The sequence below is a fragment of the Opisthocomus hoazin genome, chromosome 6 (genome assembly GCF_030867145.1).
Source record: "Opisthocomus hoazin isolate bOpiHoa1 chromosome 6, bOpiHoa1.hap1, whole genome shotgun sequence".
NCBI classification, from domain to species: domain Eukaryota; kingdom Metazoa; phylum Chordata; class Aves; order Opisthocomiformes; family Opisthocomidae; genus Opisthocomus; species Opisthocomus hoazin.
The window spans coordinates 40,022,511-40,047,425 of NC_134419.1; the positions used below are offsets into that span (position 1 = coordinate 40,022,511).

The 24,915-nt window shown below is 46.9% G+C and overlaps 1 protein-coding gene across 5 annotated transcripts in view; it reads right to left on the reverse strand.

Moving 5' to 3' along the window:
- The window catches only part of SORBS1 (sorbin and SH3 domain containing 1), a 217,855-nt gene that overhangs the window by 160,956 nt on the left and 31,984 nt on the right, over positions 1 to 24,915 (reverse strand). For 2 of the 5 annotated variants that reach the window (XM_075422804.1, XM_075422797.1), the window contains exon 3: positions 18,378 to 18,476. The gene's annotated coding sequence lies outside the window, so the exon portion shown is untranslated. Of the gene's footprint in view, positions 1 to 11,663; positions 11,742 to 12,171; positions 12,191 to 18,377; positions 18,477 to 24,915 lie in introns of those variants that run through there. The other 3 variants (XM_075422803.1, XM_075422796.1, XM_075422798.1) reach the window with 2 other exon arrangements.

Below are 24,915 nucleotides of genomic sequence, written 5' to 3' on the forward strand. Positions count from 1 at the left end.
ATGATATCTTTTTTCCACAAAGACAGCGTCTCGCCCTTCTACTGTACTTCCCACTCATAACGACCCAAAGTCACTCCCAGAAACCACACGCGGCGAAAGTTCCTGTACCGACTGCAGGGAACGTGCACACTCTGGGGGAGGTTACAACTGATGCTCAGAACTGCGCCTTTACAGCACACCCAGCACCAGGGGCTATCACCGGAGGTAGGGTCTCTGCACGCCTCCAAAGTGCCAAGCAGAGATGGGAAGACCTCTTGCTCACATTTTCTCTCACAAGTCCACTAACTATTTGTCGTGGATGGTATCACACTCAGCAGGCGCCTCGCAGGACTGCCTTGCCCTGAGCCATCCCCATTGCCTCCTGCATCATTTCTGTCTTCCTGTAAATTCACATATTCGATGTGGACAGAACACTCCTCTCCTGCCCAAAAATCACCTGGAGCAGTAGCCAAATAAACCAAGGTTCTTACCGTACACTAGAAGGCAACCCTGACCGGACGGCAAAAATCCTCCAGCCCCATGGCAGATGAGAGTGGAAGCGTAGAAGAATGTTGTGTAACTTACCCGTCAGCCTGCTCTGTATCAGTAACAGCACTGGAAACAGAAACCTCCCATGCGAGACCCCACATCAAGAGGCGTGACAGGGGCTTTGCAGAGCCCTGCTCTGGAGCGTGTGTGAGCCAGGACGCGGGCACAGCGTCGCAGGGAGGCAAGGACGGATGCCGAGACAGCCTCAGTTAAGCTCAGTGGTGAATGCTTCCCTCTGCATCTACCCTGCATGCAGTCAGCAGCTTGCAGGAGATGAATTTTTATCGTTCTGTCTGCAACTACATGATGACAAGAGGAGGTAACATAACAGTGACTCGCTTCTAACAGAGCCTTACTAATGAAAGGCAGGGATCCCAAGGCTCCTTACTCAAGCAAAATGGTCTTCATTTCAGTGGGAGCCTTCCCAAACACAAAATGAATTGTATTTTCAGACTTGGCCTTAGTTTACTCAGCCATCAGAAGCAGAATTAATTAATTCTGAATCAATACAAGGACGGACCATGGCTTGGCAAGATGTCAAGCAAAGCAGACTTTTCACAGGATTAAGCTTTGTCCAAGCAGCTAACTGTCACCCAGCGGCCGGTTCGGCACCGAGGAGTCACCGAGGACAAGGAGGGCTGTGCCACCCAGCAGCTCACGCGGCGAGGATTTCTTGTCGCTCACCGCCACGAGGCAGAGAGGCTCTGGGCTGTCCTTGCACGCGGGGCTCATGAAGGACATCTGTTGCCAGGTGACTGAGTTCTTGTCTTAGCTGATGTGCCAGAGAAGCAGCATGGTATTATTGAAGGTCATCAGTCTACAGAAAATTACTATTGTTGGGGTTTTTTTTTCTTAATTCAACAGCTAGATTTTACTTGAAAAAATCTAACTGAATTGACTTATATGAGTATATAACTTGGATGCAATCCAATTGCTGAGCAGTGAGCTGCTGTCCACTAACAGTGATTTTGCTTTAGCTCACCTAGCCGGGAATGTACTGGAGCACATGGGTCTTAATTAAAGCCTGTAATCAGCCCGAAATTCCCACGGACTTCTCCCATCTTCATCACGCAGGTGGGAGAGCTGGTGGCCTAGTACTGCTACAGTGCTGCAAAACAGGAGTAGAGGGATAAAACCTATGACATACAGGCATGAAATCATTTCTCATAAAATTTTAGTCTTCCTGTAAAAGAAAAAAAACTATTTATGCAGAAGCATCCATCATATCTCTCAGCCAAAGGCTTATAAGCTTTTATAAGAGAACAAGGGCATATCATGAATTAGACACAGGATTTCGCAGGGCTGAACTACAAGCCTTTATGAATACCAGACTATGTAAGCTAGATTACATTTAAAAATAACCCACACAACACAGTGCTTCACCTAAGAAGGCAGCAGGACAACATTTGACCAAAAAAAGAGGAGAAATGTCACATTTAATAAAAAAGAAAACCCACCCAGTTCCAATGACCATCAAAAATAAATTAAAATGATCATGTAAACACGTTAAGATTGGGGAAACCTCCAACCGTTCTGTTTTGGGAGGGAGAGGTGGAGATGCCCACACTGCCTTTTCTTACTGGACTGTGAGCTGGTAACACTCTCGGCCAGAGCTCCTGCATCAGCTCCAAGGAATCTGCCCAAGCCCTGGAACACCAGGAGCTGCTCGCGACCGGACCTTCCTGGCAGGCTGGCCTCCGGAAGATGCCACCATCTTCACAGTAGGGAATCTCTGCGTCGGTGGGGAGAATCACAGGGCAAAGAGCGTGGTGTTCAACAGGAGTTTTTGGTGTCTGCCACGAATCATGCCAGCTGCGGCACGGCAGCGAGGGGCTATTCCATCCATTGAGCCTGAAGCGAACTACAACGCCACTGCAGTATTTCCGCATTCTCTCTCACTCTCTATTGATTCCAGGCCAACTTCTTTAAATTTAAAAACCATAAGGGAAAAAATATTTAACATCCTGTCCTGACAACTCAGCCCAAACCCGTTCTGGATTAATCTAGTTCACTGAAGCCAATGAGATTGTTTCCATCAAGTCTGGATCAGATCTTGGGGCCCTTGCTCTGCCACAGGCTGGAACACAGCTACCAGCTACAGTCTGCTGAAGCCCGAGCCACAAAACACCAGGGCTCACACAGCTCTAGCGAGGGTGGTACCAGCAGCAGAACCGTTGTTTGGGTCAACACAGTGAGCGCGGGCTGGACACTGCGGTCTACCCACATCTGAGTGTGCTCATAGCTTGTTTGTTCTAGTAATGAAGAAAGCAAGGCAGCGAGAAAGAACAAAAGTGAGGGCTGTTAGCTGGCAAAGGGTTGTTGTCCTCTCTTTAACGGGGCCTCACCACACAGCAGGTGATTCTCAGAGGCCATCTCCCAACCTTACGAGCACATGCACCAGGACATTAATGCTCAAACCCCTGCTCCAAGGGCGGAGATGGAGGAGATGAGGGGAGATGCTGAGGTGCTTCTATTCCTGCCAGCAATCTGATTGCAAAACAAGAGACTTGGGTTCTTTTCAGTCAAAATTCCGCCCAAAGAGAAACAGCTATACAAAATATGTAGATTGAGGAAAAAGACTTGCTGGCAGGAGGGCCACGAGTTAAAGCCAGCTGCGGGGAGTAGGAACACCTCTGCCCCAGTCATTTCCTGCACCGAACAGAATGATTTTATGTGGAATGTCTGACTGCCTGTCTATCCCACTTTCCACCCTTCAGAGCTAAATAACAGGATTCCCTTCTGGCCCTCCGTGGCTTCTAACCCAAGAATCTCCAGCTAATTCATTTGTTTCTGCTCTTCCTGTTTGGTCTTAGCACCGAGATACAGACTAGCGTTTTTATAGGAGATCTCACAACCATCATGTGAAGATACGTGCATCACACTTCTCAGCTAATTAGAAATAAAGCATGAGCGACACGATTTAAATCTAATAATCACTCGTCCAGTATCATAAGCACAAAGACTGATGGCCAGTCATTTGCCCCATTCATACCCCTCTGTTATGCAACGGGGCGCAGTGATCCAGGAATTGTAATAGGAAACAGGTTTGAGGGGCTTTGTTTCATTTTTCTAAGTATAAATAATTTTTGAGGAAACAAGCACAGCCTTGTGATTAAAATATTGCTAGAACAGTGTTCCAAAGACCACCTAGCACACTGAAGCGATAAATGATGTATATTTTAAGAACACTTTTATTAAATACCTACTGTTCACAGGTACACCCAGGCTCGAAGATCTGTTCCAGCACGAGCATGAGTCTCACGCAGTAAGACAGCCACCTCTCTGTGAAGGTGTTGTGAAGTCGCTTTCCTTTTCAAGCACTTTCAGGCATTTCTTCTATGGATAATGTATCTCATGATTGAATGAGCAGCATGCTATTTATGAAAGTCTTCACAGAGGAAGCTTCACAAAACTGCGCAGACCACTACAAAAGAGAGGTTGGAAAGTCTGTGGGTTTTCTCCTTTGTCTCACGCTTTTCTGAGCCAGGAGAGGTCTACGATGCCAGATCACAGACCAAAGCCAAGCTACAAACTCCAGGAAAGGAAAGCACGGCAGCCCAGCGGGCCCCATCTCATTCCTCACACCAGAGTCCATGTCAACAGCGCTACGCCCCATTGCCTCTCCGTCCTCCTCCTCTTCCTCCCGCTCCCCGTCTTCTCCCCTACGTAGCCCAACAGCGGGTCAGGTCAATGCTGTCTCTGGCATATTTGCACAAGGCCTGTTGTTGCGAGGACTTTGATCTTAGTTGGTGCCAGTGCCATTTGAATCCAAGCAATAAAATCGAACCTGCTGCAAAACAGGTCAAGAACAATAATACATTGTTTGCATTGTAGCACTGCCATATGGGTGACTAAGCACCACGTTTAGGAGAACCACAGCACAACTTGTACAGGTCTTCCAAACATCTACATGTTAGAATAGCAAGCAAAGACCGTACAAACATTTCGTTGACGTGCTCAACATGCTAAATTCATATCCACGTCTTCACTGCCTGAGGACCCCAGGTTTGGGTCTCTGATTCTATGATTCTTCGTACATTTGTCCGGTTGGCTGTAAAGACTCCTAACTCACAGACACGCCAAGAGATGGTGCCCAATAATACAGCGAGGTAGGACACAAACCATGTATTCTTCATGAATACGTGCCTACTCAGGTCTTACAGCACCATGCTACCCTTGCTTGGCACAGCTCACCTTCTGGAAAGCAAACTCACTGCCACACGGATTTGCAATTATTCTACATTCATACAACATCTTGCATAAGGGAAGCACAAACTTGCTGGACATATAAATGTACAACAAATCTCAAAGGGAAAAAAAAAATGGTTACTTACCCAACTAAACAGATTCCGAGAGGTACTGTAGAGAAAGTGAGAAGAAACTGAAGCAAAGATACAGTGAGGAAACAAATATTTACATAATCTTTGTTCTTTCTTAATCTTTTATAGGAAGCCATCTAAGTTCTTAGCATATATTGCGATTAGTTTTTCCTCTGCTGTTGTAAACTCTTAGAAGAAGAAAAGTATCAATAGGTAAGATAAAAATATAAAAAATGAAAAGGTGTAAAATATTTAGTGGGTTCTTTTAATAATTAATCAGCCTAAGAGCTTTCAGTCTAGCTGTACTGGCAGCACAGCCAGCCCTTTCAAGAGAAGAAACAAAGCTAAATATCTAGTCACCTATTAAAATGTGTTGTCAGAGTGCTATTTCCAGTCCTCTAAACGTCACGCTGCATCAGGAGGAACTGCGACACCTAATCATTTTTTCCTGAACCTGTAACTCTGGGGCACACATAGCTCTTAACTGTCACCCAGGATGTCTGTGTATGCCATACAGTCTTTCCCAGTTTTGCGGACTTGTGCCCAACAGGTTTCTGAGACTTCTGCTCGAGTCACGTGTTATATTGGCGCGGGGTACTAAGCAGTAATTCATTGCAATTTTCTTTGCCACACAAGACTTGGCTGGTAACCCTACGATGATGTACAGAATACTATGTGCAGTATCTCTCACGCTACATGATGGAGGGGCTCCATTGTAATTCACACAAAGTTCTTCTCTAAGGCTTCTGGAGACAGAGGTTGTACCCTCCTAGTTGTCTAGAGCAGTGAATCCACTGAGTTCATGGAAGGAACCTCAGAACGGGCGTTCAGTGACCCTGCTGGTATTCCCAGCGAATAGCTGAGACACAGCCAACGCTGTGAGGAGCCCCTACCTGCTACAGCCTCCAGTCATGCCATCTACCCTTGCAGTGGTGCTTTCAGAAGGGCACGATGAAGTGGGAATCACCATGTAGACACCGACAGATCACGTCACTCTTCCTGGCTTTCCCCCCCCCTACCAAGCACTGGCTCGGCTGCCTCTACCACGACCACACAAACGTCAACTCAGGGTTAAGCAGCAGACTGCCAACCAGACTTCGGTATCACCCCGTCTTTGTGGAGCTCAGGGCTGCATGGCTGGCTGCTCTCTCAGCACAGCTTAACGCTTCGTGACTGGCTGATTCCCAAAACCCAAGAGCGGCTTTCCATGAGGGTGAGAGGTACTTCATGTGCAAATAAATGTCACCCAAGTTTCCAGAAAAGTAACCATTTGTAAAACAAATGCTTTATTTCATAAAATTTTACAAAATTAGCCAATAAATGGAGTTACACGTACCACCACTGCAAAGACACGTCTTACTTGAACAACCACTTGCAAATGGCTTTCCACAATATTTAGAGAGCTCAGACAGAGCACACCACAGCAAAGAACCTGGAGAGCAGGAAACACACCTAGTACAATCCAGTACTATCCCTTGCTTAAGTAACACCATCAATGATAAATAAACACCCATAAGTTCATCTCGACCAGCACAGTTTCATAAACATACCATTATCTACCATAAATGCTGTATACACTCTCAGATGAATTGATCTGGATATTTTTGAGATAATGACAGCTGTTAATTCCACATTATATCAAATAAGCTTCTATTCCGATGCAAGGCTCATCGCTTTTTGTTAGCTCTTCTAAACCACGGTCTTGAGGTAACTGAGGGCTAACGCTACCTTACAAGTCATCACTGGTATTGACGTAGCTGGGCACAATTCCAAGTGTGGAGTCCCTGAAGCTGCCCCTTCTCTCTTGGAGCCTCAGATGCCCACCCGACCTTGCGTGACTCGGAAGAACCATGCCGATGATTATAAAAGGCATTTGACCACAAGGACCATTAGACTCGGCCTTCTGGCAAGGGCACCGCTGGTGTGTCTTGTAACAGCAACGCTGCCGGCACTGGAAAGTGGGCCCCAACTCGCAAAACTCGCAGTAACAACCGAACAACCGCTACTTCTGACCTTTAAATGCGAGGATCAATGCAGACATAGAAACAAAGAAAAATGGACTCAGGCTCTGGTGTCAGCCTTCCTCGCCACACAGTCGTCTTCATCCTAACTGTGTCCATTCTGCTCTAGGAAAAATATAGCTTCTGCTCCTTGAGTGAATGAGTGTTGCAGTGTTTATTCAAAACCAGAATAGCCTTCTGGTCTTGGGGCGTATTTCATTCATATTATGTAAATAATTGATTCTTTGAAAGACCAGAATAGCTATAAATCAAACCTGTAGGCAAACTATGCTTCCATGCGTGCTGCTGTTTCCTGTTTTCCCATTTTGACGAAGGCACTGAAAAGCCCCAGCCGTTGCAGTACTGAATAATCCTCTCTTGGTTCTCAGGCTAAGAGGAAGTGGAATTATTTCAGAAGTCTTCCTAGCAGAGAATAATTTTAGCAACAGCTTGCTTTCTAAGATAAGGCCGCTCACTTCAAAGTTTTTATTGTTTATGAAGAGGGCAAACATCAATAAACTGCTACAAGATGCGCTACGAATATAAAAGCTAATTTCTTGTAGGAATTGCTTTGCCTCTCCGCATCTTATTTCCTTCAGCTGTGAAGTGATGGCAGAGTTGCCTGCCCATGCTGGCATCTGTAGATAAGAAACAGACTTAGTGCTACACTACATTTCTGCTGCTAGAGAGACGTCACACGAATATGGAACGCACTTGCCCAAAAATCAATCCCAGTCATCTCCTCTCACTGTGAACAGGTAGAAAACCCAAACACCCAGGTTTACATTGTGCACATCAGACAGGTGTAAAAGTAAAGGCAGAGAGAGAGAATAAAATACGGACTGACATGCACGCATTCACACACCCGAATTCAGATATGAAGTGTCTGAGCTGAGAAGCACATCACAAACCAGTTTTTCCACCTAATTATTCTCATCTAATACTATCTGTTCTTCCAAACACATTCCAATGAACAGCATCTATGATGCAGGGATCCAAAATTACTTAATCATGCTTCGTGACATCTTAGCGAGACCATGAGAAGACATATATAAAGGTTCTATTCCTCCTAGTATTTAAATAGCATTTCTCTCTGGGATGGCATGTAGCTCTGGCAACACTCAGCAACCACACACAGCAAGGAGAATGAGGCATAACTATATCTAGCGAGCAGAGTTATTACGGAGCAGCCCACCATCACTACCCAAGCTGCAGTCTGGCATGGACCAATTGTCACGCAAAAAGAACCGCAGAGAGCTGAAGAACCCAAGCATGCGTGGCATCAGCACGACACCTTCTTTGAAAGACACCTCCACAGCACATTTGCCTTTACTGCCAGGCTTGGATAAGCGTTGTCTTAGCCAACTGTGCAGACATGGCATCATCACTTCCCAAACCCTCCCCTCCAACTGATCCAAATACCAGCTCAGTCCAAAATCTGCTTATATTGTGGCATGTAGGAGGGTCACAGTATCATCTGCACCAGAACAGAGGCTGAAATCACACTGAAGCCAAAGGTCAGGTTCACAAATCCCTATTTAGATACACAGACCAAGTGCCAATCACCCAAGAAAAAGGAAAAAGCAAAAGGAAGCACCCAACACTCTTGAAAAGCCAGGCTTTTGTTAGGCTCCTACTTCAGAAATCTTGAGCAGCAAGTAAAAGCCCTAGCATATTCTTCTTACACAATAAGAGCAAAGAATAAAACAACCTACCCATGACTAAGAACTTCAAAGGCCTGAATTAAACACAGTTTTCAAAGAACATTGAACATTACCCTTGTTGCCAGTACATTTCCTAACGCTGAATAAATCCAAAGCAAAAATCCACAAAAAAAAAAATGCGCTTCTCTGCTGAAAACTTCTTGTTCACTTTTCAAGGCGGAGCAGTTTCCACAATCCTACAGGTAGGCTCTGCTCTGACATAAATTCTGCCAAGCAATGAAAGTGCTGACCCTGCCTTAACACTTGCACCACAGCCAACACACACGGTACAGCCTAATTCCGTAATGCTCGTTCACGGACATAGCTCCACGGAAGGTAATGGGATTATCGAAGGGATTGAAGACTTCAGGATCGGGCCAACAGAACCTCTCTGGCTCACTGCAAAGGACTCAGCAAAGACAGAACACACAATGATGGCTCATCCATCTTAGGAGACCTGTACTACAGCCTTCGCTCAAACCAAACCAAACCAAAGCATCAACAGCACTGCTTTGGTAGCCCCATCCGCCCTGTTCTGTAACAGACCAGAGGCACTAGCAGAGCTAAGGACCAGAATACTGAAAAAACACCAAAGAAACGTAGAGCAACAGATAATTAACCAGCGTAGCTCTCTGCGGCAGGATACCATTGAAACACAGCTTTCTGTAGCAGTTTCATCAATTAATTAGCACACTGTATACAGTAACACATCAGAATAAACAAATTCTGTGAGCAGCTCTGCTGCCATCTCCTAATAGCGACCTGGGTGCACACCCCCCAGTACACACAGAGCACATTTCTAAAAACAGGACTTGTAATTTGCACGAAGGTTTAACATTCCTGGTTCTTCCTCAAATTCAACCTTTACAAAAACAGTAAACTCGTAATTCAACATTTGCAGAGTGCTTCGAAGTTTCTCTGAGCTCTCTGTTCCCCTCCCCACTCCAAATATTTTCCCTCCCCTACAAACAGCAGCCGCAAGAACAGACCTGTTCATCACATGCCCTTCCTCTGGTGGAATCCTTCCTCTGGTACTCTCGGAATCACTGACGTAGGGGAGAAAAGGGAAGCTGCAAGTAGTGCTCACGTGGAGCACACAAGCCTTACCTTTCTGGCTCCCAGGCTAGCCTTCTGGGTGCGTGAGCTTTATTAGGCACTGTGTCTTTCTTCTTGCAGACCGCTTAGGCCTGTGCGTATGTGTGTGCTTTTGTTTCTGTTTACAGAAAACCTGACTTCTTCCAAAAAAGGCACACTTACTGTATTTTGACAGCCTAAATATCACTACTTACATCTTTTTATGGTATTAGCAATCAATATTGGCTTTATAGAACAGGATTATCTTCAAAAATAACTATTCCTATTTAAAGATGGCAAGCATACTTGCTAAACAAGAGAAGGAAAGCGTAAAAGGAACGGGAGTCGTGAGGGAGACTAATGTGACACATGGATATTTTCTGTATGTGCAGCAGCCCCAACGTGGTCCAGCATTCAGAAGTCAGAGATACTAACTCTGCTAGTAACCTTGAGCAAGCTAAACCTCCCCTTGCCCTCCCGGACCTCACAGGCAGAGGTGCTATCTGGGACAGACGCTGTTTCAGGAGACAGCAGCAACAACCACAAGAGAGAACAATCGTTCAGTATCATAATGCCTAACAATGAAATCCTGCTGTACCACATTATTTCCCCAGAACAGCAGCAGTAGCAGCAGCGCCAGGCAGAATCAAGAAGCAGCAATGGCAAGTAAGCAAACGCTGATCTTTGGGTAGAAAGGGAAGAGCAGATTCCGCTCCCAACAAATCCCACTAACTGGGATTAGGGAGCCCAGGCTCCTCTCTGATCCCCTTGACCTGGTGGCTATGACAAGAACCCATACGTGGGGGTGTAGTAAACACGGCACTGACGTGAGCACAGGGCACTCGCTGGTTAAAAATCAAACGAGGGTGACAGCAGGAGCACAGGCAGTTTTGCTGAAAGGCGAGCTGCGCAGCAGGCAGGCATGGCTTTCCTTCATTACCTTAATAGCCTAATAAATAAATAAGGGATAGTTGTGTCCATGGTAATCACGCTGGAGATTTTTTTTTTCCCCCTTCCTTTCCAAGACACCTTAGGAGAGAGGTAGCCATACCAGGGCTGCAGAATCTGGCGTGCAAATAAAAAACGGAGACCGAAATGAAGCCCCTTCTGTGCTAGGAGTTAATGAAAACTATTGTGAATTCTCCGGCATCTAAACCATCTAGATTCATCGGGCACCGGCAATACCTGAAGCTGCTGCCAATTATTTTTCACTCCTTAATTTCTTACGAACGTATTGCAAGAGGTTGTTGGCACCTCCGCATCGAAGCACACAAAACACAAGTCCTTGGGAACGGCAGCGTGACCGAGACGAGCCAGTGGCCTCTTCTCTGCGTGGAGACGCAATGGTTTCGTGCCCTGACCGTCTCAGCTGCTGCCTGCCCCGAACCACGGCGCGTGCCGGGTTCCCAAAGGCCAGCCCGCTCGGCGTGTGGCACACAGGGCAGCGCATTACCCGCAGCCGCCGATGAATGAACGGCTGCAACGCACGCACCCCGCGCTCGGCTCTCTCGGGACGGGGGGACGCAGGCTCCCCGCACCAGATCCACCCCGTTTGCCGAGCCCGACGGCGCTTGGAAACCGCCCATCTGCGTTCCCTCTCCTTTCCAAATCACAGAATCACATAATGGTTGGAGTTGGAAGGGACCTCTGTGGGTCACCGAGTCCAACCCCCCAAAGCACCGCTGTGCCCTGCTCCCCCTTCCTGCTGACAGAAAAAATATAACATTGCTATTTAGGAGCGCCAGGGAGCCGTTCCCAAACCTGCTTCTCCACGTCTGCCGGCTGTCCTATGTGGAAATCGTCAGGCTGGAATAAAGGCTCGCCACAACCGCGGCGTAACACCCACCGCATCGCCACATCTTTGGAAAAATAGAAAATAGAGCGAGGCGCTGCCACCCCGGAGCGCCCGGCCCTTAGCGGGGGGGAAATCACCACCATGAAATGGGGCCGGGGCGACTGTCACTGCGGGGGGACGGGGGGACGCTGGCGGCGGCCGAAACCCCGCTGCTCGGGGAAGAGAAACGCGCGGACGAGCTTACCTCAGGAGGCAGCGCGGGCTCCGCGCCCGCCGCGCCGGCACCCCGCAGCCCCCCCGGCGGCCCCGCAGCTCCCCTCAGCCCGGAGCCCTGCAGCTCCCCTCAGCCCGGAGCTCCCGTCAGCCCGGAGCCCGGCGGAGCCCCGGAGCCCGCCCGCGCCGCGCGTCCCCGGCTCCCGTCAGGCAGCGGCCGCCCCGCTGGGCCCCGCCCGCCCGGAGCCACCCGCTCGGCGCCGGCACGGAGCGAGCCCCTTCCCCAGCCCGGAGGAACGGGAGAGGAGGGGAAAAAACCACAATAAAAAAACCCCACAACAACAAAAAAAAAAAAACCACACAAAAAAAAAAACACAACAACAAAAAAACACAACCAAAAAATGAGGAAAAAACCCCAAAAACTAAACAAAAAAACCCTACGGCTGTCGTCGCATTGACGGTACATAAGGCGAATCACGGGGAAACGAGGAGGACGAGGGGAAGGAAGGAAGGGGAACGAGGCGACGTGGATAAATCACCGATTGCTTCATCTGCGCGAAGAAGGATCAGCTAGAGGGGAGGAGGGAACTCGACCAGGTCCCCGTCTCGTTCACCCTGCGTGGCGCGGGGTGACCGGTGCCATGTCGGTGTGGCCAGCGCCGTGGGCACTCTTCCCGGGGCAGCCTGGGTGCTCCGAGAAAGCGCGGGAAAGCCCGTCGGCACCCAAGAGCGCACGCCAAGCACGCCAAGGTGCCGGCCCGCGCGAGGCCCGGCCGCGCCGCCTTTGCGTAGCGAGGAAATGCAGTGGACGCAGGGGGAATTTCATCCTTCTCGGGCTGTCGGGACATTTCGCGTCCTTTTTTTGTCTTCAGTGGTTACAGTTCTATCTTCCTTCCTTTCCCCCACCTTCAAAGTTCTTTTCCATATCCTGACAGCCACAGGAATCGAGTTTATTTGTCTTTACTTGAGTACTACCAACAAATCAAAAATATCAGCAAACACTTCAAACCAATCGCCAACAGAAATTAATTGGATCTCAATCTGTAAGTTAGCTGGAGAAAAGATCACACATATTTTGGCTACAACTGCCAGAAGACACAAAGGAAGTTTAGCACCAAACTTTGCTCCCTCTAAAAGCACGCTACGCTCTCGAGGGCAGCTGGAAAAACCTCCTTCATTTCCGAGATGAATAGACACAAAAGGCAGGCTAGCTGCCTTCCAGATGGGGACCGGAGGTTTGCGGCGATGATCCCGAGCAGCCCTCCGCTTCTCGCGATCCCCAGGAGAGGGGAACGTGACCGTCAGCTCGGAGCAGAACGGGCAGCCGGGAAATCTCAAATCTGAAATCCAGCTCGGGCAGAAAATAAATGGTGCGGCAAGTGCTGTTGCCACACCTGTCTGCTTCTCTCCCAAGCGACAGAGAGAAGGGTGATAAGGTTTGTGGCACCCAGCCAAAGCCACTGAACCCACTTAGGCACAAAACCTCATGTTACCCAGGATGAATATCGTCAAGGAGAAAAAAAAAAAATGGTTGAGATTTTATTCACCGATGTTCCCACCCCTCCAAGAAATAAAAGACTCCCTGCAAGACAAGAATAGCCTGTGAGAACAACTGGAAGCCAGGCCTGGGGTTGACCTAATAGCCGAAATGCTCATTTCCAATTTAGAGACTTACTGAAGTGCAAAACGTGTGCAAGGGTGTATAGGCACCTCAGAGGCTGAGCCCAGGATCCATGCAGGTAGACAGCCGCTTAATCACTGTAGCCGCGATCTCTCCCGGCCTGTTCAGGGTCCGTAAGGGCTGTTGCTCCTGAAATGGTGTTTGTAAGGACCAGCTGAAGTACCTTTAAGTAGATTGGGGACTTGCTAGTTCATCCCCAGACCCAGGAATGTCAACGCGCGGACCTGGAATAGCTGTTCCGTTCCAGGCTCTTGCGTGGGGAAGGCAGGCAGGCGCTTCACAGGACGGGTTCATCAATCGGGCAGGCCCACCAGCAGCACAAAGCTGGCTATGCCCTTCTACCACATTAGAGCCTCTCAGTGCAAGAAGTCCTGGAGCATGCTTTTTGTCTGCACTGTTAAAGCACCGCTCCCGCTGTCCTTAGAAGGATTAGACGGTTGCTTATGGACCCTGTGCAGCACTACAACTGAGTTGATGGTATCACAGGAAACGCACGAATGAAGGTCTTTGCTGCTTGCAACGGAGGAGTCCGGTCTGTTATGATACAAGCTTAGCAGTGACGTGGCCACCAAGCTAGCCCACCCACAGCAGCAGGCAAACCATGGAGAAACTACGATAAGTGAAAGCTTACTTACACACATGACCCAATTTTCAAAACCTGCTGAGGTTTTCTTAACACCCACCTAAATAGGAGCAGATATCTTTCAAAAAAATGCTCAAAAACCAAGTCTGCACCATGTAGCTCCTACAGATAACACCCCATCGAATCATACTGGGGCTATGGTCGAGAAGCCAGCACTTCCCCTGCAACAGGAGAGGGCTTTGTACCTTACTGCTCTCAGCAGGTGACTTCACCTTCTGCGAAGCATCTGGTGAACAGCAGACATTTGTCTCCTGAAACGCCCCGTCTTCCTGCTTCACTCAAAGGCAGGAAGCCGGCCTTCCTGCTCATGCACCCGCTGCATTACAAGGCGGCATGTCATCGCCTGCCGTGTACCAGCAGCCAAGCTAGCAGCCAGCCTGAGGCACGTGAACATGAGGGCACGGACAGAAGGACAGAGCAGGGCCAATCGTCTCGTTAGGAAGTGAACTCAGCCCTTCCCGCGAGGAGCTACGTTACCAGGGGGAGCAAATCTTCAGTCGCAAAGTTACTGGTTTCAATCCAACGCAGAGGCAGCTCGGGCCGAATGAATGGATGCTCCTCACTGCGACTGGATCCTCAGCAAGCTGCCCTAGAGAGCAAGGAGCGAACGGTGTCTCGCGAGGACGAGCACAAGGAGGAAACTCACGCTGCCGATACTTCAGGTAGAGGCCTGTAAGAACAGCTGTCTAGCAGCCTTCACGGCAGTATCAATTGGCAGGCATCCCTTTCTTTAAAGGGTTTGCCCTGCGTGCCAATACAAAGACTGCGCCGCACAACCCTGAGACATTACCCAGGTGCTCTGGAATTTTAATGCTAATCCAAATACCCTCACTGAAACGAGATAATGGCTAAATAACTGGTATGAGAAAACAGAGATAAACGGATTACAGGGCAACACAGACAAAAAGCACTCAAAAGCGTACCAGAATCCTGCTTAGTAGGAAGACTTTGGCTACGCCGCACATCTGCTTCTCCCCTCCTTTCCCGTGACATTTGGAGCTGCGAGGTTAAAAGAAACGTGACCCTTCACTAGACAGCTAGCATTTGAGTCCGCATGTCGGTTCCAGGAGCTGCAATATCTCCCGTGAAATTTTTCTCCGCTCCCACAAACCACGTAACTTGCTAGATTCTTAATGACAAATGTTCATATGCAATTAATATATGGGCACAAATACTGGAGTCTCCCTCTCTGGAGATATCCAAGACCCGCCTGGACGTCGTGCTGTGCAGCCTGCTCTGGGTGACCCTGTTTTGGCAGGGGGTTGGGCTGGGTGACCCACAGAGGTCCCTTCCAACCCCGAACATTCTGTGATTCTGTGAGGTTTGCGGGACTTCTGTGATCATCTTTCACGATGCTGAGAGTTTATCCCACTGACCAGGACATTCCCAAGCTGTGCCTCTGGATTAGGTCAGAGGCGGCACACATCAGGGCTTTGCACAGAGGCCCACCGCTCCCATTTAGGGCCGGAACGGGGATGCCCTGCGTGAGGTGGCACAGGAGCTGGATGGGACAGAGCTTGCTAGCAGCATGCTGGCAGTGATGCGAGAGCAGGAAAAATCCCTGCCTGACTCAAACCCAGATGAACTTTCCACAGCACCAAAGCAACACCATCTTTTTGTTTGTAAAGGCATTTTTAAAATAAAATTTGTGACATCACTGATCCCAAACCCTGCCATTTCCATAGCTGTCATCTGAGCAAAAGCGTGCTTTGAGGGTGAACTACCCCACTTTATAAGACAGCAGCTTAGACGAGCAAATCAAGCAGTGCCACTCAGGTCAGCCTCTCGGTGCCACAGCCTCAGTGCGGGTATCCTGGCTCCAGGCCCTCTTCCGGGCTCCCACCGTTCACCACCACGCCATTCGAACCAGACACAAAGTCAGGCAGATTCTGTGAAGGCATCCAGACAGAGCAACTGCAACATTTTCCAAAGGCAAAATCATAGAGTGTAGTGAAAGGGAAATTGTATTGACTTTTTGCATAGCTAACAAGGGATTTGCAAGGACACAGGCTATGTTTGTTCAACTGGAGTTGAAAAGACAACCAGAATCATACGAAACATCCCGCTAATCCATGAACCCAGTGAACAGGACGGCCCTGGCTATTGTGTCAGTACATACGGCTTGGGGTCCTTAATCCTGCATATTATTGGCATGGTGCACTTGTTCTGTGACAGCTCTTTCCGATCTTTTCCCATCTCTATTGCTTTGTTTTCTGCTTGAGTACGTAGTAGGGCAAAAGCGAGACACATTTGTCTCTGCTGTCAGGATGAATGGCCTGGATCTTCACTGCCCTGCTTTTTCCGTTGCCACTGTATCTTGGCTAATGCATGTGGGTACCATCAAGGAAGGAGTCTTCTCCCATTTAGTCTTGTACAAAAAAGTGCAGAGTGGAAATGATGGCATCAAGTACAAAGCTGTCGAGGATGAGGGCCAAAAATACAGAAAAAAAAACTTCAAAGCCAGAATCCACCTTGTTTACATCACAGACCGCCGTTCATCTCTATGGTGAGCAAATGCAAAGTGAACACATTGCCTCCCCCTTACAAAGGGAGAAACTGAGGCAGAGAATGGCAATATGACGGTGGTCACCCCACAGACCAGTGGCAGAGCAGAGAAGGTATCGCAGGCTTTCGTAGACCTGATTTCTTCATGTACCCATGGGGCAGCACTGCCTTGGTTTTGCATCAGAATCATCACGAATTATTAAACCAGGATTAGGGTGATTTATACCACCTTTGGTGGACAAGCGAAGCAGAGAAACTACACTGTGGAGAGGTTCGGCTATGAGGTGATCTTGAACAACTCAGCGATGTTGTGTCTGGGTTTTCAGCCCTGGCTGTGGTAAATGCTGCAGGCTCCCAGCTGAAATGGGAGGGGTCGAGACAGCATTGTCTCCTGGAAATCCTTCAGAAAAAAAGATCTGCGCTTGTTCAATGAGCAGCCTTTATTTGTCCTCAAAAGACTCTGAGTTACTTTGAAATGTTTGAGTCTCCAGAGAGTCCCACTACCTTTAGTCTTTATAATATAAAAGGAATCACTATAAAGAACTATGATTCTTGTTGGTATTGATAGCAAGAAGGGAAGAAAGCGGCATTCTGTTTGCGCTTGCTCTAGAGCCTCACTGGAGAGACAGGACAAAGATAACCTCGGCATCTGTTGTTACATTCCGAATCCCAGGAGGAATGAGGGCTCTGAATGCTGGTTTAACACTCCTCTTGCTAGGAACTGTGTAAAGGGAACAAGCAAGCTCTGCAAATCAAGACAGTTTTCTTCCGAGCAGAGATAAAGTTTGACTTTTCCTTCTCTGTCTTCCACCATCACAGCCGGTTCCTTCTCCCTGTCTGGTAGGCAGGGTGGTGCGGAGGAGGATGTATGGGCGTAAGCATTCGGAGGCCCGGCTCTGTTTCCAGCCTTGCCACTTCCGTGTGCAGCCCTGGGCAGAACATTGTCTGCTCTGTAACGCTGCCCGGATTTCCAGCCCCTTCAATTCAAGCAGGGGCTGCCCCACATCCCAGTGTCCACAGGCACGTTCCCTGTCCCTAGTGCAGAAAGCCGAGAAAGTTTTCATTCGTCTGAGTCTATTGCAGACTACACGTGCAAGAAATCCATGCTTCCGCAAAGGGAGCGTCTTGCTGTGCGCTTGTGGCAGGGGGTGTGGGCATATGTTTCTGCCGGGCCTAATTAACCATTAAACCACTTCAGCAAACAATTCTTTGGCAGGCTATGCAGGGTCATTCGTATCTATTAATATATACACACACTTATACATATGTACACACAGAGAACATAAAGCCGTCTTTGTTAGTTAAACACAGATGATCATTTCAGCAGGTAATGCTGTATTCCCTGATAAGACAGAGATAACGCTAAGAATAAGGGTTTCCATACACATAGCAATAATTTATGAACCTGAAATGCTTTCCATAAATGCATTATAATGGCTACTTCAACTTCTTGTTGTGAAAAATAGTTCTGACAACAGACTAGAATGTTTATTAGCAAATAATAATAGTAACAACAACAACATTAAAAGGGTACAAAAATAGCCCAAGTGCATTTCAGGTTTGGGTTGAGCAATTCTATCACTCTAACGTATTTTTTTCTTTCACTGATATGTTCTCATCTCTCATCAGCATTCACAGGGACACCCCATCCTAAAGAGGGGTCAGATCTGACCTAGGGAACAGCAAGCTTCATCAGTAGGGAGACTTCTCCCACCTTCCTCCACAGGCAGCAAAGTACCTTCATCTGGCTGGAAACTTCAGCCAGCCAACGTGCCAGATCTCAAAAGTCAACAGTGAGGAAAATGCTAAGCAATCAATAACACTGTGCAATGTCCACAACGAGCTGTACAAATACCTTCCTTGGGTTGGCTGCCTTTGCTGTGATCCCCCTTTCCAAGATTCGATATGATTCCTACCTTAGACAAGCAGCAACAGTCTGTGGCTCCGGACAATTCTTCCCTTCGGCTCACGGCAAAATTGAGAGTGCTCTTCTGCCCTTTCTTGCCCCATCCACCCTGGGAAAGGAGAGTGAAGACATGAAAAAACTTTAAAAACCTGTAGGACAAGATGAGCTGTATTGTTTGGGGCAGATTTTAAAAGTGCAATTGCTGAAAGAATGTAGGTTTAGAGACAGATTTAACTGTTTACATGGACAAATGCAAGAGCAAGACTACAGGTGATAACAGATTTTTTCCTTCACTCAGAACTCTGTAAGGCTGATGGCTTTGGATGAAATACCAATCCAGCTGCTGTAGCCTGATATTTAAACGCAAATTGAACTGATCTGGAAAAGTTCTGATATTTCTTTGAGGATTTCTGCCTCCTTTGCATTTCTTTACACCTGTTTTTAACCAAAAGACAGGTAAAGAAACAACCCGAGAGATTGCTGTATCTAAACATCTTTGGAAATGAGTAAAGCCAGAGAACCTAAGCTTGTGATATGTTAGACCAAGGCCCATCACCAACTGCTGACCTCTGGATTCTTGCTCAGCACCACTGGCAGCCAGGTTTATTTCTCAGTGTGCTCACTTGTAAAACTGAAGTCTTGAAAGCAATCTGGGAGAGTAACAAACCACTTACTCTCTGCTGGGATTTAATTTGCTTTCTGCCAGTATTTCTGTCAACCACGAAGGGATCTTTATCTATCCCCAGCAAGCCTAAAACATTTGCAGTGTGAAGGAACTGAGCACAGCAGCATTAAACAGAAACAAAGACACAGAAACAAAGGCAGAAACAAAGCTAAGGTTGAGAAAAAAAAAATTAGAAAAATTAGATCTTTTCATCTCTCCTTCGTAATGGAGATTTAAGCTTACACAGAACATTAGATCTACGTTCAGACCTATCTTGTGTAAAGAATCATGATAAATAGTGGTAAACTTCACACTCAGATTTTGAAATAGTAATAGTTGTTGTCATCATCATCATAATCTTGCTTTCCATTAAAGGCTCTAAAGGCATTTGGGGAGCATCACTGAACTGGTTTTCACAGTCCTGCTATTGCACAGACAGATTTTTTTTCATCAAAGAATAAAGTAATACGGTGTGAGTACTCCCCCTTTCTGCCTTAAAACTGAAACTAAACTAACCTGGAAAGCTTCCCTCAAAAGCCCAACTAAAACATACTGTAGGACACTTGTTTAGAGCTGCAGGGTCTTTCTCCAGTCCCAGCCTCCCCAAACACCCATTTCCCAGCAGGGCAGCCGCTCGCCCTTAACGAGCAGACGCTGAACATGATACCTGTGTAATGCCAGGGACAGAGCAAAGCAGCTCCAGGTATTTGTCCTTTGACCAATCTACCTGAAGCTGGGGATGTTAACTCCTGCTGAGCCCCAGCCTGCCGTGGGTAGCCTGCTTTCAGTACCCAGTTTAGTTATTTAGGCTTTTGTATTCTCCGTGGCAGGTTTCAGTGTAATGCCTCGTTGACTCACCCCCTTTCTCTTTCAATTCCCAAAGCTATCAATGTAATCTGAACTCTGAAAATCAGGATTTTCTAGTCTTCTGAGCAGCCACCATCCCACTGAGGTAAATTAAGTGCTGTCCACAAACCTTAGACATGGACTTGCTTCCCAACAGCTGATCTACCAAGTGGCTTAAGCAAAGATACCAGTATGAAAGTCCTAGGACAGAGCGCAACTCCTGCTCTACCACCCCTCTGACAGGGTGTTTAATTCCAATTAACAGGCAAAAAGGAAAACTGGGGGCAGCACTGTTTTAAAAGTTATCACAGCTAGTCAACCGAAACTCTTGAGTCCTCCCATTTGTGCTCTGCTACGCAGTCCATGTCTGTCTCAGTCTGAGGCTTAAAACTGATGAGTGAGAAGTAAGCTGTGGATATGGAATCCCTGGTGTTCTGAAATGTTTAGGTAAGATCAAGTCATTGTGCTAGCATTTGTTTGAAATACACTTACAAATCGCAGAGCATTAGTGAAAGATGTACCCTGAGTCACTGGGCTTTCGCTGTTCCCTGTTTACTGAATAAACCGCTCCGCTCTGGGAGTGCCAGTGCTTTACTTCGCAAACACAAAGGATCAAAGAGCCACATCTTTATGACATATACCTTATAAGCATATAGAAACACTTCCACTATTTAATTTGGGATACCCTTAATGACCAAGCTGGGAGTCAGCTTCCCTCTGCAGCTTTCAAAGCAGTTTCAGATGGAAAGCAAAGCTTATTATTTTCTGGGACTCAGAAAATGAAATGACTGGCACACAGCCCAACACCGAGCCATGGATCTGGGACAGAAATCCCGCTGTTCTGACTGCCAGCCCGAGGTCCTGTGCACCAAGCGCTCCACCACAGGACACTGACTGCAAGTGTAATCATTTTTCGTAACACAAATGAAGATATTTTTTGTATTCCAGAAGAGAAATCTGTCCTTTCACACCTACGGATTGCCCTGAAAACCCCCTTCGTTATCTCCAAGCTATTAAAATAATCACAGTTTTATTTTGCAATCCCAGCACTTCCATTAGTTGCTAAACTAGTGCTTTCCTTTGGGATTGCATGGTATTTTAGGAAGCCGATCTGCACAAAAGCCTTCGTCTGTGAATGTTTATCAATAGAAACCATATCTCTGACAAATAAATCAATAAACATTTAACACAGGTAATGTGGTGCAGCTGAAGGAGGGAGATAGCGAGCTTCCACCTAAGGATTATCCGTATGAAACCTCACTGGGTTAAATAGCGACATAGGTCGCTGCTGCTGGGGTATTTCGGTGGCGTGTTCGGAATATCGCCTTTGTGCTCCGGCTGTTTCCAGACCATTCCTAACAAATAAGCAGCTTCCTTATTTAGCTGGTACTTTGCTTGACTGACCCCGATGGGATTGCCAAAGGAAAAGAGAGTATCAATTAGCACGCATACTCCAGAAGTGACGAGAGAGTAACAGCACTGGGGACTACTGGGCGAAGCCTGGGGGCACTGGTTTAGATGCTGCACTGCAATGATGAACCTCCTGTACCCAGTCAGTCTGGTTGCCGTTATTACCCAGAAGCTTGGGGCCAGAATTTTGTCCTCTGCATATTAACTAAGGGAATATATGCAAATGTAACAAGCGTTAAAACCATCAGTCATACAGCTTGACTTAATAAACATTTGGATATGGCGTCGGGACCTCTCCTGCTTTACTGGCTGCAGCAACCACGTTAAGAACATTGTCATGTGCTGTTTTAGCGCACTGCGTACACGAGCATACTTGGTATTGCCTTCATGGTTTTGCCTTCAACAAGAATTTTACTCTGATTTATAGGACACATTCACCAGCAATATTGATAGACACAATCACAGTGTGAGATACAGATAAATATAAGCCTGCCTGGCACATTCTTGTTTGAAACCCCACGTATGTATGTATGTACATACCTACATTCTTGTTCCTATGCCACACAATGCATTGTGTGAAAATCATTACACCTCGTGAACATCATTTTATGGTGATGCTTGAAGCTACACAGATGAAAGAAATTGCTTTGCCTTCCACTGAGCATTTAATTTGCCTGAATGTTCGCTGTTATGATAGATAGATTGTAATGAATGTGGTCTTGGAGAATTTAATCAATTTCTTTGTTATTTCAGTGCAGCTTGAGTCTGTAAAAGGTGCTTGGTGGCTATGGAAAATTAACTGCATGCAGTAGAGAGACTATCACTAGCTTCCTAGTGCTTCAAAAAAGTAGACACAACCCTTCATGAGTTGGGTACATCAGCAGATCATCCCATGCCTTCACTGACTAGGCAAAAACAGTCTTTGGCAGGAGGACAACAGCGCAAGAGACTACTGCAGCAGAATGAGAAAGAGGTCATATTGTCTCTGGTTTGCAGAAAATGCCAGATGTTAACTTAATTTGAACGTACTTTTCATGTAAATAGAAATTACTAGACTAGATGGTAACGGTCTAGAGAAAGCCGTTCTAAAAGGACTATTGTCAATGACACAAACCCTGCTACTTTGGGTTTGATGAGATCAACCTTCAAAGGTTCATAGAAGAAAACGCGACGCAAAAGGATCACCTTGGCAGAAGGAATGGTGATCTGATGGCTACTCTGGAGAGCAACTTTCAACCTCAAGGTACAACTCCTGCCATTGACGCCAGCATTTTTGATGGAGCAAGATTTGTGAACATGTTGAAACCCGACACTAGCAACACACTTAATGATTATGCTCTGAAATGTTTTGTCATACCTTGGAGTCACAGCAGCAGGATTGCACTCTGAGCTGCTTGCGCTGCCCAAAGTCTCCAGGCTCAGACTAGAAGCAGGAAAAGAGAGGGAGTTGGAAGGCTTTCCAAACTGCTAGCACCAAGCTAGCACCAGCTCTGGCCCAACACACTACGCGATCTACATGCCTGATGGGTTTATGCACGTGTCACCGGCACCTGCGTTTCCTTCGCCCTCGGAGCGCGGCTGGACTGAGAGCACAGCGAGCAAGGCCCCTCCAAAGTAAGGGCTTGGCAACGCTGGGCTGCACTTCCCTGAGGGCCCCAACGGGGCGTGCAAAGCATGCACTGAAGATTGGGAAAGGCTTTGTTGTCTCCTTATTCATTTTGTGCTGCACACTTCTGTGAATTTCTTTTTCTATCGTTTCTAAATGTCTATAAAGTTGTGCATATTCCTGAAACACAACAAGGCCTTTTTACACATACACCAAACTGGGTGACGACCATTAAGAAAGAGAAAGAAAAGTCAACTTATCATTCTGTAGCCAAATTGTGTTGGTGACATGCTACACAACATGTTAATTCTAGTATTTTACACAAACTTAATCCACTACAATTCATTGCTTTAGCTTTTAGGAACCCTTGGACAGGACCATAAGCATACAAAAATAAAAAGTAACGGGGCGTGCTAACAGGATAAGTAGTCAGTGCTGGGAAAACACCAGGACTCAGATTTTAGGCAAGCCACCACTGACACCATGGAAAGGTCTAACAGAAACTTCAGATTTTAATCTCTTTACTAGCTGACATTCTAAAACTGTCACAAACTTCAGGCTTCACTGTGAAACCCAGAACTTATGAAAAGTTCTGGGGGTTTTCTTTATTGTGCTCAGGCAGAGTCATTACAGGAGGGGCCTATAAAAATCCAGCGTCAGTTTGAATCTTGCTAAACCCTTGGCCTCGATGACATTCATCAACAGTAAGTTCTACTCCTTAATTACATGCTGTGTGAAAACATATTTCCTGTATTGCTACATCAGCACATTTCTTTGTGTTTCCCTGTTGTTCCATCTTTGCTGGAGCAGCCAGACACATTACAAACCTAGAAGAACCACACGATTAAGCAGCTTGGATCTTGGAATCGACTGAACGGCTCAAAGCAGCTACACATTATTTATACACACCCTGGAACACGCAAATAGATTTGTATCCCCTATGTGAAGCACATTTTATTTAAAGAACTATAGACCAAATCCCTGTCTTGTGAAACTCCGATTAAACCGATGAGGTTAACCTCAAGCTGGATACATATTAAAATAGATTCCTAGGGATATATTGCCAACAGAGATCTGGATCTCCCTTTAAAATAAACCACCATGTAATCAGTTTCTGTGCAAAAATAAAAGCCAGTGCTCCCCCTCTGACTCCTCAGCCTTTGGAGGTCATGCCTGTGTGTGGTCTGCTCACTCTGTGAAGTATGACCAGCAACCCATGTGTGTCCACCACATTTGCTCCACAGCCACAAGTGGCCCAGAGTATGGGCTGCAAAATGAGGCACACATGGCAATGATTAACGGGGGCTGAGAAGCAGACAAACTGCCTGAGTTGTGGGGGGAGCTTTAAAAGGGGCACAGAACAGAGAAGAAAGCATCCCTCGAGCGTGATAATGCATTCACAACTAAACGTGAGGGTAAACGAAGAGATAGTGCCTACTCCTACAAGCCTGAGAAAACCAATTAGAAACACATTATGACCGAGATTTATAATGCAATAAAAATGAAGAATATCATATCTGGAAAGATCACAGTAAAAGCATCAGCTTCCTGGCAGTTCTCAAACTGGCAGCAGGACTACTAGGCTATTGGAGCTTCAGAGAGCAGTTGATAAAGTAATAAGGGCAGAGTAAGAAAAATAGTACCCCTTGTGTTAACCTGTAGAGCTCTGTGATGTTACTTTGCAGACTGCACCTTTCACCTACAAATATCTACAAAGTGCAGGTGAGATGTATGTACAGGAACGCCGAGGTGTGCACAGAAATGTGCGCTGTGATACGAATGTCACAGCTGACCAGATAAGTAGGACTTGGGCTTACTTTTGTGTTCATACTTGAGAACTGGCCCTTTCTCCAGTGTCAGGCTAGGGGCTCTGAAAGTGCTCAGGATGCCATAGGACAAAAGGCCGTATTAGCTTAGGTCAAAAGGCTGAAGATCAGCCATCTTCAAGTTGTCTTGACCATGGTCTTTCTCCTCCTGCCATGCCCCTGCTCCAGTTATTGGCAAGCGTTATGTTTATCTGTG